We start from the raw sequence: 17,599 nt of genomic DNA, 5'->3' as shown, positions 1-17,599 counted from the left end.
TTCTAATATTATTGGATATAGTTAATACTAAGGGTAAATTTACTCCAACTCTCAAAAGTTACTGTTTTAATGAGGTTGAGACAAACTATTCTCTATATTAACAGGTTTGCAGTAAATTTGAGTGAAACATTTTATTAAAACAAGCTCTATATTGTTTATTATGAAGCAAACACATGACACTATATTTATTCTACTATAGTAAGTGTGAAGTACCAAAGTAATACAAAGATAGCATTGCCTTTCAGTTCCAAACAGAAATTGATTTGTACATATTCTGTGAACTTAGATGTTAAAAAAGAAACAAAATGAAATTCAATTAAAATTATGCAGTTACATTTTAAAATATGTGCATTGATATTTAATGAAATAACCTATAGCTATTGATGTATTTAAAATTTTTTAAGTCCTACCATCCAACCTTGGACTAATGTAAAAAAATAATCCTTAACATTTTAAAAAGTAACAAATCACAAAGCCATATATTTTTTCAAAACCTTTCAAAAATTTGAGATAGTATGAAAAATTCAGTAACAGTGACATAGAATCTATGGTACTAGAACGAAATAGTTTAGTTTTATCTAAATTTAGCTTAATCTCTTCTTCCAGTGAAACCCAACACAAAGCTTAGGCTGCCTGCCATATGTAATTGACTAGTCATCTTGTGCTTGTATGACATCTCTATTAAGATTATAAATTCCCTGAGGACAGTTATCCCCTTAGGTAATTTATTCCAATATATTCATGAGTTTGATCTCAGCTGTCACTCAAAAGGGCCAAGAAGATTTCCAAAATTAAAAATTAGAACCCAATTAATCTTCAACATAACGTCAACATGTTTCATATTTCCTTTAGTGAGCCAAGAAATTTTGGAAGGTGACATCATGTCTGCGAAAATGTCACACCCAGCAGGAAAGATTCTTTGACTAATTAGAGTAGCCCTTTGAGGTGATACTGTGCAGAAAAAGTGTTGAAAATGTGCAGTTGTCCAAAAAGGATAGAGCAGTTCACTTTTCCCCCACATTACACAGTATTTGAGATCCATTGTTCAAGAATTCACAATCCTGCAACATCATTGTTTGGGGCACATATGCCACATAGATTAAAGGAATACTTCTCTTCCTGCTTTTCAGTACATTGTATTACATAGAACAGAGTGAGGAAAAAGAATAATAACTATAGAACTAATGAAAATTAAATGTAGCAAATGATTGTTATCATTGTTAGAACGACCAATGAATTTTTGGTCCTTTCCAATTGTAGAGGCTGAACACAAATCAGCATTTCTTTTCATGCTGATTGTTCTGGGACAAGACTGAAAAGATGATCATTACTTAACTGAAGTTAAGAAGGCAGACATCTGGAATCCCAATAAAATATTATTGTATATTGTGGTTTATTTATTTATTTTTTGCCATTGTTCAAGTACAGTCGTCGCCATTCTTCCCCACCAGTCCACCCCACCCCAGTCATCCCAACCTCCCACCTTTGATCTACTTCCCTTTGGCATTGTCTGTATGTCCTTTATGCATGTTCTTCAAAAGCCTTCTACCTTTCCCCCCATTATCCCCTACCACCTGCCCTCTGTTTACTGCCAGTTTCTTCTTTATTTTAATGTCTCTGGTTATATTTTGCTTGCTTGTTTCTTTTTTGATTTCACTTATAGGTGAGATCAGATGGTATTTGTCTTTGTGGTTTATTTAGAAATTACCAGTTTGAGTTCTTGCATCTTAGCCACCAGACTGAGAAAGACCTGTACAATTGAGAGCCACATGAGCCATGGCCACAGACACATTGGCAAGCACAGGAAGCACCCAGGAGGCTGATGGGAAGTTGGTGGCTTGCATCATCACAGGATCGACTTTGGTAAGTATTACCAGGGTTACTTTGGGAAAGTTGTATGAAGCATTACTACTTAAAGAGGAACCAGAGCTTCTGCCCCACTGTCAACCTTGATAAACTGTGGACCTCAGTCAGTGAGCAGACACGGGTAAATGCTGCCAAAAACCATACTGGAGCTGCTCTTATCACTGAAGCGGTGCGATCAGGCTTCTACCAGATCTGGGAAGGGAAAGCTCCCAAAGCAGCCTGGCATTGTGAAGGCCAAAATCTTTAGCAGAAGAGCTGAGGAGAAAATGAAGGATGTTGGTAGAGCTTGTGGGCTGGTAGCTTGAAGCCACACAGAGGGGAATTCATTAAATTTTCACAAGTGCTAAAAAAATTAGTTTTTAGCTGCAAAATAGTATGTTTATCAGAATAAAATTAAAATAAGTTATTTCTGTTAAAGATATTGCTTAATATTAATTTCATTACTAAAATAAACATGAAATAAAGACTAAGGTTAACCAGAGTTGGTTTGGCTCAGTAAATTGAGGATTGGCCTGTGAACCAAAAAGTTGCCAATTTGATTCCCAGTTAGGGCATGTGCCTGGGTTGCAGGCCAGGTCCCCACTTCAGGGTGTAAGGGAGGCAACCGATTGCTGTTTCACTCAATACACCATGTTTCTCTCCTTCTCTTTCTCCCTCCTTCCCCTTCTCTATAAAAATAAATAAATAAAATCTTTAAAATCACAAAAAGAAAAAAACGAGGGTTAATATAGGATATTTTTTCTCTAAGAACCAGCTTGCTCTTATAGAAGTAATGCCCCCCAAAACCCATGTATTTAATCACTAGGTCCATCTAATTTTTTTAAGGAAATAAATACAATTTAAAAAATGGCATGTGTTTATATTTTGAAAAGCTTAAATAATTTATTATATGTATATGTATATATATATATATATATATATATATATATATATATATACACACACACACACACACATTATGTGTCATCTTTTTTATAAACTGAGACTTCTTTGTGTATTACTCCCAAACTTGTTTGTACTGATGCACGGACCCCTCCAAAATTTGGTCATATCTTTCCAACTATCTACTGGCAGTTAAGCCTGCCTGTCCAACCTAGACTTTTCCCTCCATAAGCTCAGAGCAGAGATCACCACTTTCCTCTCCAAGCTTGCTTTTCCCTCATATTCTTGTCGTATCTTTTTCTTAGCCCAGTTTCAACCTCCAGTCTACTTTAGTTCTGATTCTACAGTTTGTTTTATGCTCAATTTCTTCTCGATTCCATACCACTTTGTTTCAGTCCTCTAGCTCATGCCATCTCTTAACTCAATTATGAGAGTATTTTCATAGATGGTCTCACAAACTCCATTTCTTTCCTATTGTAATCAATCCTACCTATTATTTGCAATTCACCTTTAAAATATAAAACTGTCCACTTATCAGTTCAGAAGTATCCCCTAGAAATCCATGTGCTAATAGCAATGATGGCCCAAGTTCACTACAAGTTTAATACTATTCCATAATCTAACTTTGTAGATTATTTCCTATGATGTCACTTCATTCTGCTCTCTAGCATCCACTCATTGGCTCCGCTGTTGCATCGACTGAAACATGTGTCTTTGTCATCTGTAGATACTCAGATTCTCTACACCCTCGGGCCCTGCTCAAGTGCTATCTTTTCCATTAACCTTCCAACCCTGAGTGGCTCTTACTTCTGAAATGAAATAGCAATGTAATGGAACTATTCTGTCACTTAACATTTTCCATCTTGTGCCATACTCATTTCTATATCAATTTCATCTTCCTTCCACCAGAACTAAGCTTCTTGAAAAATAGTACCTTATTAATTTCTATGTCCCACTTTTCTTAGAAACTAAAAGAAATTGTTTATTGAATTTATAAAGGCTGTATTTTGCATATCACTATAGTGTATCATGTTTTAGCTCTAAGAAAGACTTATAAATTAAATACTGTTTTTCATCAAGGAAATTGATTCTTCAGTGTTTGTCTTATTGTTAGAAATACTCAGTCAATTGAGAGAAAAACTTCTGGAGGGCCTTAATTGATCCACTACAACTGTGACAAATAGAAAACCTACTGATATGTTCACATAAAACTCAAAGCACTCCATTTTGCCTGAAATTTCACTTGTACCTTTTATACCAGAATATTAAGCATTTTATAAATCATAGTCTTAAAATTATGAGATTGACTCCATAAGCCAAATAGGAAAATTGAAATCATTATTTAATGGGCATATATCAAATGATACCAAAATATCACAACCACTGTATTTAAGAGCATTGTGTGAAAGATGAAAATATATTGAATAGAAACACTTAGCCATATGGGAAGGAAATGAGGTACTAATATATATAGGTTCAAATAAGTCATGTCACAGTAGAATTGAAGTGGATTCTAACATTCATTACCAATCCTTCTCCCAGGGTAGAAATTGTGCTTCCCAAAATCCAGAGGTGTGATCATTCACCCTCTTCTGGCATATTTTAATAGTAAAAAACTAACAACATTTAGAGCAGACTTTTATGTTACTTATACAATTCAAACCATTGTAAATGCCATCCTTTTAAAACTGGTCATACTCTGTCTCCAATCCCACATCTCTAGAGCAATGTACATCTAGTTCACTTCTGCTAAATACTTTCAAAGCTATCAATACATTGTTTTCTTAATGCTCATGCAAGCAAGACCCTCCCCCCTTTTTTTCTTCAGTAATTATTAGATGGTGTTATTTCCATGCCACACACCAACCTGGTCAATTTCCCCTAATACAGTCTGTTTTGTTTACTCATTTATTGAGGAGTTCGAAAGCATTAGATTCTAACATGAGTAGGATACAATGACAGAGAAAGTAATTTATTTGTAAAGTAGTCTTCTTTATTTCTATTCCATTGTTCCATTATAGTTGCACTGGGAATCTCAGATCATTTGTTTTTATCTGGACAACTGCAGATGTGACAGCCAACTTTGAATTATTTGGGTCTGAGAATTTTCTCCCAAAATGGGCCATTGGCCAAAAGTTCCAAGCAAAACTAATATTCAACATAACATCCCAGTGGGAGTTTTAAGCATATCCTATATATGCAAACAAATACTATATTGCTCAGCATATGCATGTGGCCTATATGTAAAATAAATATACAATGCTATCTTTTAATATTTATCCTACATATGATAAGGTAAGAAAAAATTCTGTGCCATGTGTTCATTCCTGATTTTGATTTGGCCACCTGTACTGTGAGAGTGAGTCCAACAGTTGGCAAATGGAGTCAATCTGAGCATAAGAAAACATCCAAGTGTGGCTAGATTTTGCAGAGGAAGGGACGTTTTCCAAGGATCACATAATATGATATGTGTACCCACTCTTGGGGATGGAAACCAGTTATATATTCTAGCTTTTACTATTTTTTAAGCCAAAGGAGAGATGTGATGAGTCTAACTCATAAAAATTCAAGAGAATATGTATATATACATATATACATTTTTTTAACAGATGTGGTGGCCTGTTATTTCAAATAGTTGAATTAGAGTAACTTGGAAGTATAAATCCAGCTCCCTGATTGCGTCTCTGAAGGCAATCATATAAATGATTTTAATTACCTCTGCAGAAATGGAAACTATAGAACAAAGATTTTGGTTTTATCACACTTCTAGCTGCTACTGCTTGGTTTCTGGGCACAGGTATAGGGCAAGTTAGGTTTTCAACTTGAAACTTTCATTGGCCTGGTAGTGAAACCTCTGTTCAGACAATATTGTGACACGGCTCTAATTTCTAATGCCATTCTTTGTTTCTCTGCCACCTTTAACACTAAGTATGTTCTCTTTGCATTCTTCCTTCCTCAACACCAAAAGGAGGAATCTGATAAACTCATAAAATTATATTATGATTAATAATCCCTCCCACCACTGCTTGCATTTTTATAGAGGTCAGATGTGTAAAACACTCATCTCTCGGGGTGGAATTTCAGGCACAATTGGCTGAGGAGATTGCCTTTTAGGTCCCTTTCCTGTCACAGCTCACCACAGATAGCTCTCAACTTTGCATACAAGTAAGGACAGTTCTGAAGAATGTCATTGCATATGATTCATAAGATGAAGACCGTTATTTTAGGCACTTAGGTTATAAGGATGGCTAAGTAGCCATATATAAAAATACTCCAAAGTGTCCTTATCATTAAAATGTTTTTCTCCCCATAAAAATGCAGTGGAAATTTCATACTTTGCTGACAGTACCATAAGGTCCTTTGACCTGGTTGAGAAGCAAGATTATCAGTAGAATAAGTTTAGGCTTGTGATGGTGCTCTGACCTCTCTGTTTTTAAAACAAACCACAGATGCATTTGATCCACACACAGAGCATGAACCACCCTCAGGGAACTGGCACAGTTCTTGGTAAACTAAAGATGATGAGATTTTACCTATGATTAGGACTGGGTTTCTTCAGGAGCCAAATACCATGGTCCAGCTTACAACCCTTCATGAGTGAAATGTACCTCCCCATGTGATTTACCATATGGTTTCCCAGCCGCCCCATTATAATCAAACTTGAACATGCTTTTTGATTTTTAAAATCATAACACCGATGAAAAAATATGCCAGTATCAAAGTCTTCTGAAACATGAAACTAAGAGTCATATTCAAGGGGATGTTTTATCATTTTGAACTTTTAAAACAAAGCTGATAACAGGAAAAAGGTGAAGACAGAAGTAAAATTAATATCTCAAGATTGAAAATTAAACTATTTAAAATAAAAAAAGATAAAAACTATTTTAAAAATAAAATATTTACCTCCAGAGAACTAGGCTGTTGGTGTTTGCATTGTACCCAGCTATACAGACAGGTTTTGTTATTTTTTCCTGCTTCTTTTTTGGCCTGGAGATAGAATGAGCCACCTTTTACTTTGTGGGATAATGACCAACCAACAGAGCCACACCAGTCAGAGCAAAAGGGCTATATTAACCTGTCAACCAGATTATGTCTGGCTTTTGCTTAGCCCCTCCAATGGGCCTCTTATTTCTCTCAACCTGAATATCAGGTCTTCACAGCGGCCCATAAGGCCCTATGTGATCTGCACAGAAGCGGTGGCTCTGGACACCGCTTCTCTTCCTGGATCTGCTCTCCAACACCCACTCCTTCTGGCGTCCCTGCCTTTCTTGCCCTTTCACTTCTGCTCCAAACAGATTCAAGGCTTAATTAATCACTGAATTTAGGCTTCTGTTCAAATGTCATATGGGTTTTCTTGACCAGACTACCTGAAATATGTCACAAACCATCAGTCTTTGCCACACTCCCCATTTTCACTTGCATAGCACTTAACTTTGGCTAACATATGGTTATTTGTGTATTGTCTGCCACTCCCCCACTAGAATTTGAGAGTGGGAACTATGACTCTCATTTACCTCCATTGTTTAAAGTCCTGTATTATGTTCAGCACATAGTAGATGTTCAATGATAGTTGATTAATGAAATAATGAATGAAACAACCATTCTATATGCATAATTCATGCATAATTTCATTTTAACCTTTTTAACAATGTTGTGAGTCAGTACTATTAACCCTAAGCTCAGAAAGTTTAGGAAATTTGTCTGAGAAATGAACACCCAAATAGAGGAATAAATGATACAGATGTAGGTGTGGGTACCCACCTCTGAAGTCTGGGCTCTGGGCCACCCGACTCTGCTGACTAGTGCAGACAAGAACAAAAATCACCAATGTTTATGCAAATTCAGCTGCTTATTCATAAAATTCCTTCTGTTTATGAGTATTATGTATAGAAACCTTCAAAATAAAAACAAATATCTTTTGGAATTTTAAGGTTTCTCCAAACTATCCATTGATCCTTATGTCCAACTTAATTGATGGTCTTCCAAAGGAAGAGAAAGATTGCTTGAAATTAAGGAGACTTACAAGCTTACTTCTTTTTAAGGGGAAAAAATAAAACAGGGAGCCAAAGACAGAATGAAAGGAATAAAAAACCAACTTCCCCTTACCAGATGCACTGAAACAGAACTGTCAAATGCAGCAAAATCTTGTAAAATGCTCCTCTGCTGTAGGTCATAGAATAGAACTGTAATAAACTCTGACCCATAAAAAGTCATGTAAACATCATAACCTGTTTTTACTAGCCCTTTAAGCACAGGGAGCAATTGATCTAAAACAGCTTGGCTCTCCTAGGTTCCCAAGTCTCCACGAGAATATAGCCTCCAACATGGGTGTTCAAATGCCTCCGGCACTGAAAGCCAAAAATAGGCCTGAACTAGAAAATTGCAGCTATTTAGTTATTTGCCCTGGGCAGATGTTTGATATTTCCAAGAACAAAACATCAAAAATGGCAAGAGTGATTTCGCAACACCTATCGCCATGGAATTATTTAGTCCACAATGTCCATAACCAAAATAAATGTTCATGTGGTCTTTCACTGATGGCTTTAGACTGAAAATCAGACTAAGAAAGTTTTTTGCTCCATGAAAGTAGCCATATCAATGCCTCAGGACAGATCAGCTCTGACTCTCTCCCTACAGCTAAAAAGCTTTACTTTATGAAATATACATGTGGAGACATTCAAGTGAGATTTTTACAGGTGTCAACATGAACACTCATTCAATTACCAATTTCTGGAATGCTAGTTAAGTCTGCCTTGAAAATATCTTTTGGTTCTATATTCCTAGAATCCAAAAGAGATACAGGGGAGCAAGGAGAAATTAGACAGTAAGCTGAAAATTGTGCTAGCAGATTGTCAATTGTTAGACTTTTCTAATCTTGTTTTTAATTATTCCTCTCAGGAATTTAGTGTTTGTGAGTAAGCCTCAGTTGAAAAGTGGATGGTCATGTGGCTAAGAGGAGAGCCAGAGTAGTTCTAGAATGAAGCATCAACTCTGAAGTGAATGTATCCTCACTGCAATAGAATGGCCTTTGCCTGGCATTGAACTTTGCTATTGCTGCTCATCTGCATGGTGGTCTCACTGACACATCCTGCTTAGCTGGTAGTATCATATCTTGTATAGACTTAGTGACTCAGTTCAGCCAACACACTTTTACTAACTGCTTATAAGGAGCCAAGTACAGTGCTGGCTGTTCTCTAAAGGAGCTCACAAAACCAAGTGGGATTACAGCAAGCAACTGGGGTCTGTCTCTTAATTCAGACACTCTGGGTGTGCATGACAAAGGCAGGAGCTCACATTCCTGACATTTGATACAGGAAGTGAACCCATCAGACTTGCTAAGTGAACAGAGAAAATTGCCATTAAGAACAGAAAGTAAAAAGAAATTAGAACTGAGAATATAAGTCTTATTCATAACATACAATTTGTGAGAATTTTCTGAAATTCTGAGAAAGACATCAGAGTTTTTGTTTTATGCATGTAGGTATTTTACATAAATATATGTACAAATAAATTTCTTAAATGGGACAGCAATTTTCACTAAGGAAGATTTATGTTCCAAGTTTTTTTTTTTAAAAAGTAGCATAAGCCTAAATGTATCTTGACTTTTCTTAGCACATGGAAATTTAGGCTTATAACTCACTGAGTTGGAAGGGGGAAAACACTTTTTTCCACCTTCTGGAATCCTGCAAGCACTCCATGGGTCTTAACCAGAAACAGAAAGAACAATCATAACTTCCATATGTATATTCTCTGTAGATCACTCAACTAGACCAATGCATTTGATCATCAAAACAACCCTGGGAAATTGGCTAATTAAGGTATCTATTTTTTGGATATGCAAAACTGAAGAGAAGTTATTTTTACTAAGGCCACAGAGTAAAGCCAGGTCCTCAAACTCAGTTCTTTTCCACTATAGCAATTTGGATATAGACGCTCCTGGTCCACTATGCTGCTGACCCTTCTCTTTTCTGACTGTGATACCTGAATGAAAGCAGTATCCAGAGAAAGGAGATTCCACCTAGAGCTAACTGCACAACTTCTTAAATTTAGGCTGGCATATAACTCCACCTTCTATCATAATGAGCATATTACTTCTATCTTTTCAAAATAAAGAAATTACAACATATTATCATTATGTTTGCATTACAGTGTCTGCTCAATAGAAAAGAAGATTTAGGGGATTTAATAACTAAGGTCAAATAAAAATAATTTCTCTGGCTATTATATACTAAGTGTTTGCTATGTGCCAGGTAAAATGCAAAATGCTTTCTATGAATCTCATTTAAACATTATAACATACACATAAAATAGGTACTAAAATTCCATTTCACAGCCTTGGCAACTGAGGCAAAAAGAGGTTAAATTACTTGCCTAGAATCATATAGCTAGTGAATGATGAAGATAGCAGGATAAATACCCCTGGTTTCAGCCACTATACTGTGCAAATAGAACTGTTATAAACTAAAAATTCACACTGAAACCTTATTATCAAGGTGATGGTGTTTGGAGATGTGGCCTTCAGGAGGTACTTTGGTCATGAGTGTGAAGCCCTCATGAATGGGACTAATAGTCATAAAGGAGACCTAGACAGCTCCCTTGCTAATTCTGCCAGGTGAGGACACAGTAAAAAGGCACAGTCTATAAACTGGGAAGTCTATTACCAAATACTGAATTTGCCTTGATGTTGAATTTCTGCTTTTCAGAACTGTGAAAAATAAATTTCTGTTGTTTATAAGGCACCCAGTCTACAGTTACTCTGTGATTGCAGGCCTAATAAACTAAGACAAACACACTCAAAGATTATAGTCAATTAATATTAAGACATGGATAAATATAATTATTTATATGAATAGGTTGAGACATAAACCTAAGAACATTTGGGAGGATTTAAATAAACTAAGGAGCCCTTTCTCTCTACCTTGGGAGCAGAGAAGATCTCCATGCCAAATGAATACCATGTGGGTTTTCCATGAGAATGTGACCATGACAGGAGATACAAGACAGTGAAAGTGGAGCAGAGCTCTAAGAGAGACAGGCAAGCAGAGAGAAACCTCTTTGTCCACAGCAAAAAGTCCAGGCTAACCATTAACAATATTTATTTACCCATCTATTGCAGCTGAACATTCTATAAGTGATGCTGGGGAACAGCACCAGCATCAACTTCCACTGGTCTGGGTATAAACCTTGGGCAAAGGGAGTTGGGCTAGAAAAAGGACTTATTCTGTCCCATCCATGGAGTATGCTCCTCAGCACTAAAAAAACAATGTTTTTCATTATTTATTCATTCCTACTCTACACATAGCACCATGAAAAATGCTGAGGAATATTATGCTTGCCAACAGGACACCACTTAGATTTTTAGTAACAAAGAAACTTATCACCATCCCTATCAAACAGAAAGATGTGATTAAGAAGCTTGGATGGATGAGTGTTTCTTTAACTCCTTAAAAAAGAAGAAGAAGCTTGGCAATAAACAAATATACTATAAGTATGACTCCATGTAGGGATAGTAAAAAATTACCTACTGTAGTTCTCTCCTTTTCAAAGTTACAAATGCTATATCTTAAATGAAATAACTTTCCATAATCCTAGTTTTATTTGGTTTTGTATTTTTCTAAAGAGGTTATTAGCCTTTCAAAATAATCAGAGTAAATAAAATGGATAAGCTTATTCATACAACCTCAAAGAGGCAATGTGGACCGAGTACAATACCGATGTGTAGTGTTGTGTGTGCTTCTAATGAAAGTCAAGCAGGGTTTTGCTTGATTTTCATGCAAGAAGACAGAATTTTCCCAGTGATAGTTATTTTACCCAGTTTTGGGAGGTTATGGTAAAACCCTGAATAAGTCTGCTTTGGATGATGGATGCTTGAAATCTTCTTGCCTTTGCCTGAGAGGAGAGAATAGATTTGAAGTGTCACAAGAGGATATATAGAAAAAATGGATCTTTATTTTCCTGATCAATCACATTTGACAGACTGGTGTTTTAGCCAATGACCACATCTGTTGCCATTAAAAGGTCTTCAACAAATCATGTACATTAGATGTTCACATGAGTGTCTTGAAAATAAGTCATGATTTACATGAAAATGTTTTCCCACAGATATTTTTGTGTATCCTGTATTTTATTTTTAAGTTTGTTCTTCTAGCAGTGGGCCAGTAACCCAGAATCTCCATCTGATCGTCCCTGAGAGTCATCCCTAAGGATAAGGAAGTGCTCTGTGTCTCTGAGGACAGGCACAGGTAGTTTCATGAATTCCAGCACAAGGAAGATCAGATGCTCATGGACTGGGGCTATCTACTGCTCTCAACTGGAAATAGGTGGTCAGGATGATCTCCCAAAAGTGGGAAGAAGTGTGCTTCTCTCTTTTCCCCTGGGGCATGTACATTCACAGATATAAGAGGGAAACTTGGTAGTGGTCCTGGAAGAAAGATGGAGAAGCAAGGCTGATAGTCATTTTGCCTGCCCACTTCATGTTTGGTAACTTAAAAGATCTAGAGATTTCCAGCTGTCTTGACTGTCAAATTGCAAAAAAAAAAAGTGAGGAAAAATAATGGCTAACACTGACTGGGTGTTTACCAAGTGACAGACACTGCACTGCTATGAGAAATTGGCATGTATTAACACCAAGGCATCTATTGGTTCTCCTGCTAAAGCAATTCAGGACTTTACAGAAAATTCAAAGTAATGTTGTAATCATTGTGTTCAATTCTCTTTGTACACAGAGACCTCATTATGTTATATTTAGTGGGCTACCATCACTTTAGATGGTTTAGAGAAAAATTTTAGGAATTCACTTCTAATTGGTGACTCATAAAATATAGATGTCTGTCTAGGTTTAATGTGTTCATTAAAATAATAAAACTTTCACAGTTTACTGTAAAGTAAATGAGTACCTCAAGCCTAGGAAATAACTAAATAATAAAATAAATAAAACCCTTGATAGAATGAATAAATTTCATATATGATCAAAGACCCAAAGTCAGGGATAATTCTAGCAGGCCTGAGACTGACGTCACCAGGGCAGAGGGGATGTCTGGAAGAATACAAAAAGGCAGGAGATGTCAGTGAGAGTCTCATTAATTATGTAGAATCCTGAAGTCACTGGGATCAGCAACTCACTTGGATCCACAGGCAGTGACTTTTTGCAAAGCTGTTCAACATATGCCCAATCTGCTTAAGTGTTCCTGGAAGATTCAGTTTATCAGAAGCCTTCTTAATTTAAGAGCAGTTACTCCACAGCACAGCTGGATTTTTGTGAGAATACAGGCTGCCTGGACAAACACTGGCTGGGCTCTCATCCTGTAGGATGGAATCCCAGAACACAGTTAAATGGGCACTTTCATGCCCTTTTATACCACTAGAATCTGGCAGTGGAAACTGATGAAAGGAAACAGCAGGAACATGAAAGTGTTGTTTCTGCAATCTGAAAGCAACCTGAAATTTACTCCCACGTAGTTTACGCACCTGAAAGAGCTGCCCCACAATTGTGTTGAAGGTTGGCTGTCTCTACTTACATAATCCAACAGCTTGCTGCTCTAGTCTGCTCCCACCCCCAATATTCCCAGCCACCGTCCAGGTCCTTTCATCTCTCATCAATTATCTTTGCCTTAGTTTCAGCAGTTTAGCAAACCAAGTTCATGAGACAGTGTGGTTTTATCAGAATAACTCCAAGTATGTGAAGAAGGACAGAAAGACATGAAGAATGCTTCCAAGACTTACTGCCTTCCTCCCTACATTTGCTTGACCTATTATTGGAAGACTTCCAGGGACCAGGACTGCCTGGGCTTGTCAAGGAGTTTTGGTTTTTTTTTTCCCTCAGGGGATACCCAGACACTAAATCAGAAGATAGGTAAAATCCTCACAGCCATAAATCTTTGGAAAAAAAGAAAGAGTTGAGAAATACTTAATTACATTCTGCTCTTTCAAAGGGAAAAAATTAATTATAAGAACTAAATTAGGTAGTGTAAAAATTTAGTAAGATTATATTTTGCTCCTTATTTTTCCTGCTTCTATGTTAACAAAAACAAATTTCTTTGATGCTTTACAGTTGCTTCCTCCTGTTTCTCTCTGTGTGCTGTAAGTTTTTGTTTTTTGTTGTGTTAAGAAATTTTAGGAAAAAATCTCTTCAAATATTGGATTTTAAAGTATAAAATTTGACATATGACTTACCAAATGCTGTTGTTTATGGGTACCACAAGGTGTTCCAATGTTTTGAGAATACACAGTCACAGTTTCAGAGACAGTTCTAGAAGAAAATGTTAAGTCAGAAGAATTCTTTCAAAATTTTCATTTAGCTCTTGGAGCCAAGTGTCATCCTGTGGTATCTTCATCTTCACTCCTTTCCCAAATTATCTGGAGGTCTCATGCTAGTGTTTGTCCACTTAGGGCCCCCTAAATAGAGGCCAAGAAGAATCTTTTCTCCCATCCATTTCTCATTCTGTGACTCAAAAGAATAAGAGGGTGGTTAAGTTAATTCACATTGGGGTAAAATTAACTAAGACATGATTAAATGTGTAATTCACACCAGGGGAACTTGAATCAAGAGTGGACAGTGTCATCCTATAGGTTGACAACGAAATATCTGGAAAGGGAATCTTGGAGAGGAAAAGTTCCTGATTATCACAAATTAGAGGATGTGGATTAGTGCCTTTCTAAATAGTGTGTACAGTTAATCCTCTGGTCATCTTAAATCCTAGTCCAACAAAAATATGACTGGCATTTCGCATAGTTCAAGTTCTCAATTCTGGCAGTATAGATTAGAAGGCTTTATTAACCATTCTGCCTTTATAGCAATTGATTAATACCATATAAAAGCAAGTATTTATAAAAGTATTATGGCTTCCAATTCAATAAGAACATTAAACCTATTTCACATATTTTAAAATATTTCATTCCCACTCTTATTGTTTTTCAAGCTATATAATTCAGCAGCAAAATACAATTGGGTTATAGAAGAGTTTACATATAGATAGGTCACTGACACATCCTACAAAATGATAAAACAGATAGTATTTTAAGCTTTTATTAAAATCATGAATTGTTTTGCTTGGCTCTCATATAAAAAGTATTTGAAGTATTAACTGCATTTATCAGACACTTCTAACATTAAATATTATTTAATAAGAAATAATATCACATTAGTTTAAACCAATGGGTTTTATTCAACTGGTATTCTATTTGGACATGCATTAAAATATTTATAGAGACTAATAGAAAAGGGTAATATAAGAGATCTTGAAAAACTATACTATCAGAGATTCCATCTCTGCTAACACCTTGGGTGTGCTGACATAAAATACAAATTGCCCTATTAAATCCTCAAAGGTTTGAAGAAAATCTGGAATGAATTCTAGGTATTCAGACTAGCTTTAAATTATTTTAAAAAATAAGAATCAAACACATAAATAAGCTATATATCATTTGGTTAGTGGACTAATATTATGTGAATATACATCAGCAACTAAAAAATAAAGATCACAAAACTCATTCCACTCCATACAACTCACATATGTGTGGCAAGAATGATATGATGGGAACTGAGCATTTTGCTAACTTTAATGACAATTATACACACCAAAGATTACTTACTGATCAAGATATCATCCTAATACAATCTGTTATATAAAATGCTCTAAAAGTTATTAGAGCTATTAGACCACAGTTTTTACATCTTATAAACCAAAAAGTTTTTTTAATATATTTTATTGATTATGCCACTACAGTTGTTCCATCCACACCTCCCCCCCTTCATTAAGGTGGAAGGGAATGAAGGGAACCAAACAGTTTTTTAAAAGGTCAATAATTGTAAGTGAAAAGAAAAGTGATGGAAAAATAAATTAATTTTTTCATGAATTTATTTTTCATTGGGGAGGTGTGAAGAAAAATATTTTAAGACATCACAAAATTTTAACTTCATGAAAATAGCATAATCATACTATTGTTAAAGAAATTTTTAATATATTTATAATTCCTTCACGACTGTGCTTGTGTCTTTGTGAGCTAGGGTTTCTCCACTCATTCTCCAGTCTTGGAACTTGTTCTGCAAATATGATTATAAGAGGCAGAACAATGGCAAGGTGTCCCTCATCCAGCCCAAGCACAAAAACTGGTTTGCCTGGGGAAATGTATAAAGGGGATGAAAGCTCATTTGGGATGCTTTACTGGTTGCTCTCTTTTCTCTGACATCAGAGAGACCCACTACTCTACCCCATCCCCTCTGCCAGTTATCTCTCCCACTTCTCACACCCTTGAACTCTTAGCACCTGTCTCCTTCTTGCTAAACACTGCTGAAGGATGAGCTATAGTCAACATATTTCTGATAAAAGCTCAAGAAGACACATTTGTCGGCAGTTCTGACACTTGCAAAACAAGCATGATTTTGGAACTAACTCAGAAGAATAACATAGTTCTTCTCCTGTGTAATCAGTGGGCTGCTTAGAACACTTTTGAGATAGTAGATCTCATTTCCACAGTGTCAGTGGCACACTCTAGAGGTGTACATCACACCTGGTACACAACCAATCCTAGAAAGTCCCAATACAGGAACCTTCCAATATGGAGGGGAAATAGAAACGTCTAGAGGACTAAGCCTCAGGTATTCATGATCAAAAATAAAATGCTAATTTTGTTTATTTAGGTATTGAAATTCCATCTGAGATTTCCTTTGAACCAAGAATTCCACAACAAAAAAAATTTATACTGAAAACCAAAAAAGCCCCTTAAAGCCTCAGAGGAGTAATGGAAGGCAGAGTTGGACAGTAAAGGAAGCCTGGGCTCTGAAGTCAAGCCCTTCAGAGGTACAGTCTGGGCTCTGCCATGTATGAGCTGTGTGGTTTGCAGTGCCATTTCTGCAGAAACTGCAAACTACCTTCACCTCTGAACAAAAAAAATGAGTAAGAGTGGCCAAGGAAATTGCACATCCTTTCACTGGGAGGACAGATATTTCCACCACTAGATGTTCAGTTGAATGCTGAACTGAGGGCTGTCACAGAGAGCCAGAAGAGAGAAGGTCTAGGGTGAACTTGTAGGACTCACCCATATCTAAAAGACACTACTCTGTAACTCTTGAAGCTAGCAGTATACCTCCCTCTACTTGAGTAAATGCTGGTGGGCAGTTATTTTTCATTGGCTGATTCACACATGAAGTAATTAAATAGGAAGACTGGTGTTTGCATAGAAATGCATATACTTTGAGTCCCCAAATGTATACATGTAATAATTTAACATAGAATATACTCAATAAGCCCTGGCTGGTGTAGCTCAGTGGATTGAGCACGGGCCTGTGAACCAAAGAGTTGCTAGTTCAATTCCCAGTCAGGGCACATGCCCAGGTTGTGGACCACGTCCCCCCATGTCTGGTAGGGGGCATGCAAGAAGCAACCATACACTGACATTTCTCTTCCTCTCTTTCTCCCTCAATTCCTCTCTCTCTAAAAATAAATAAATGAAACCTTTAAAAAAAAGAATATACTCAATAAGGGGTCAAGGTTGTTATGGAAGACTGGCCTAGTTTGGGGAGCAGGGACTGCTGTCAGTTAGCCCCTCAAGTCACATTACACAGAAATTTACCTATTTCTAATTCATTAGATTATACTTGCTGCATAGGATAAATGTCAAGATAGGTAGAAATCTAAAGACCAATAGAAATTGCCACACCAGGAATAGTTATTAGTCCAGGATTCATCAAGGAAGGAAGAAAAGAAGTAAGGAAGGGAGGAAGAGAAAAAAAACACTACTCACATATCAAATTGGAGGTCAAGAATCATTCCCTCTCTCCAAACCTACCTATTTTTAGGATATGACTTTCACAAACACACAATGATTGATAGTCTCAAAAGTCTAGAGTGAA

This window comes from Sturnira hondurensis, unplaced genomic scaffold, assembly GCF_014824575.4.
Source record: "Sturnira hondurensis isolate 20B ecotype Veracruz unplaced genomic scaffold, ASM1482457v3 Scaffold0017394, whole genome shotgun sequence".
Taxonomy (NCBI): Eukaryota; Metazoa; Chordata; class Mammalia; order Chiroptera; family Phyllostomidae; genus Sturnira; species Sturnira hondurensis.
This window is presented reverse-complemented; position numbering follows the sequence as displayed.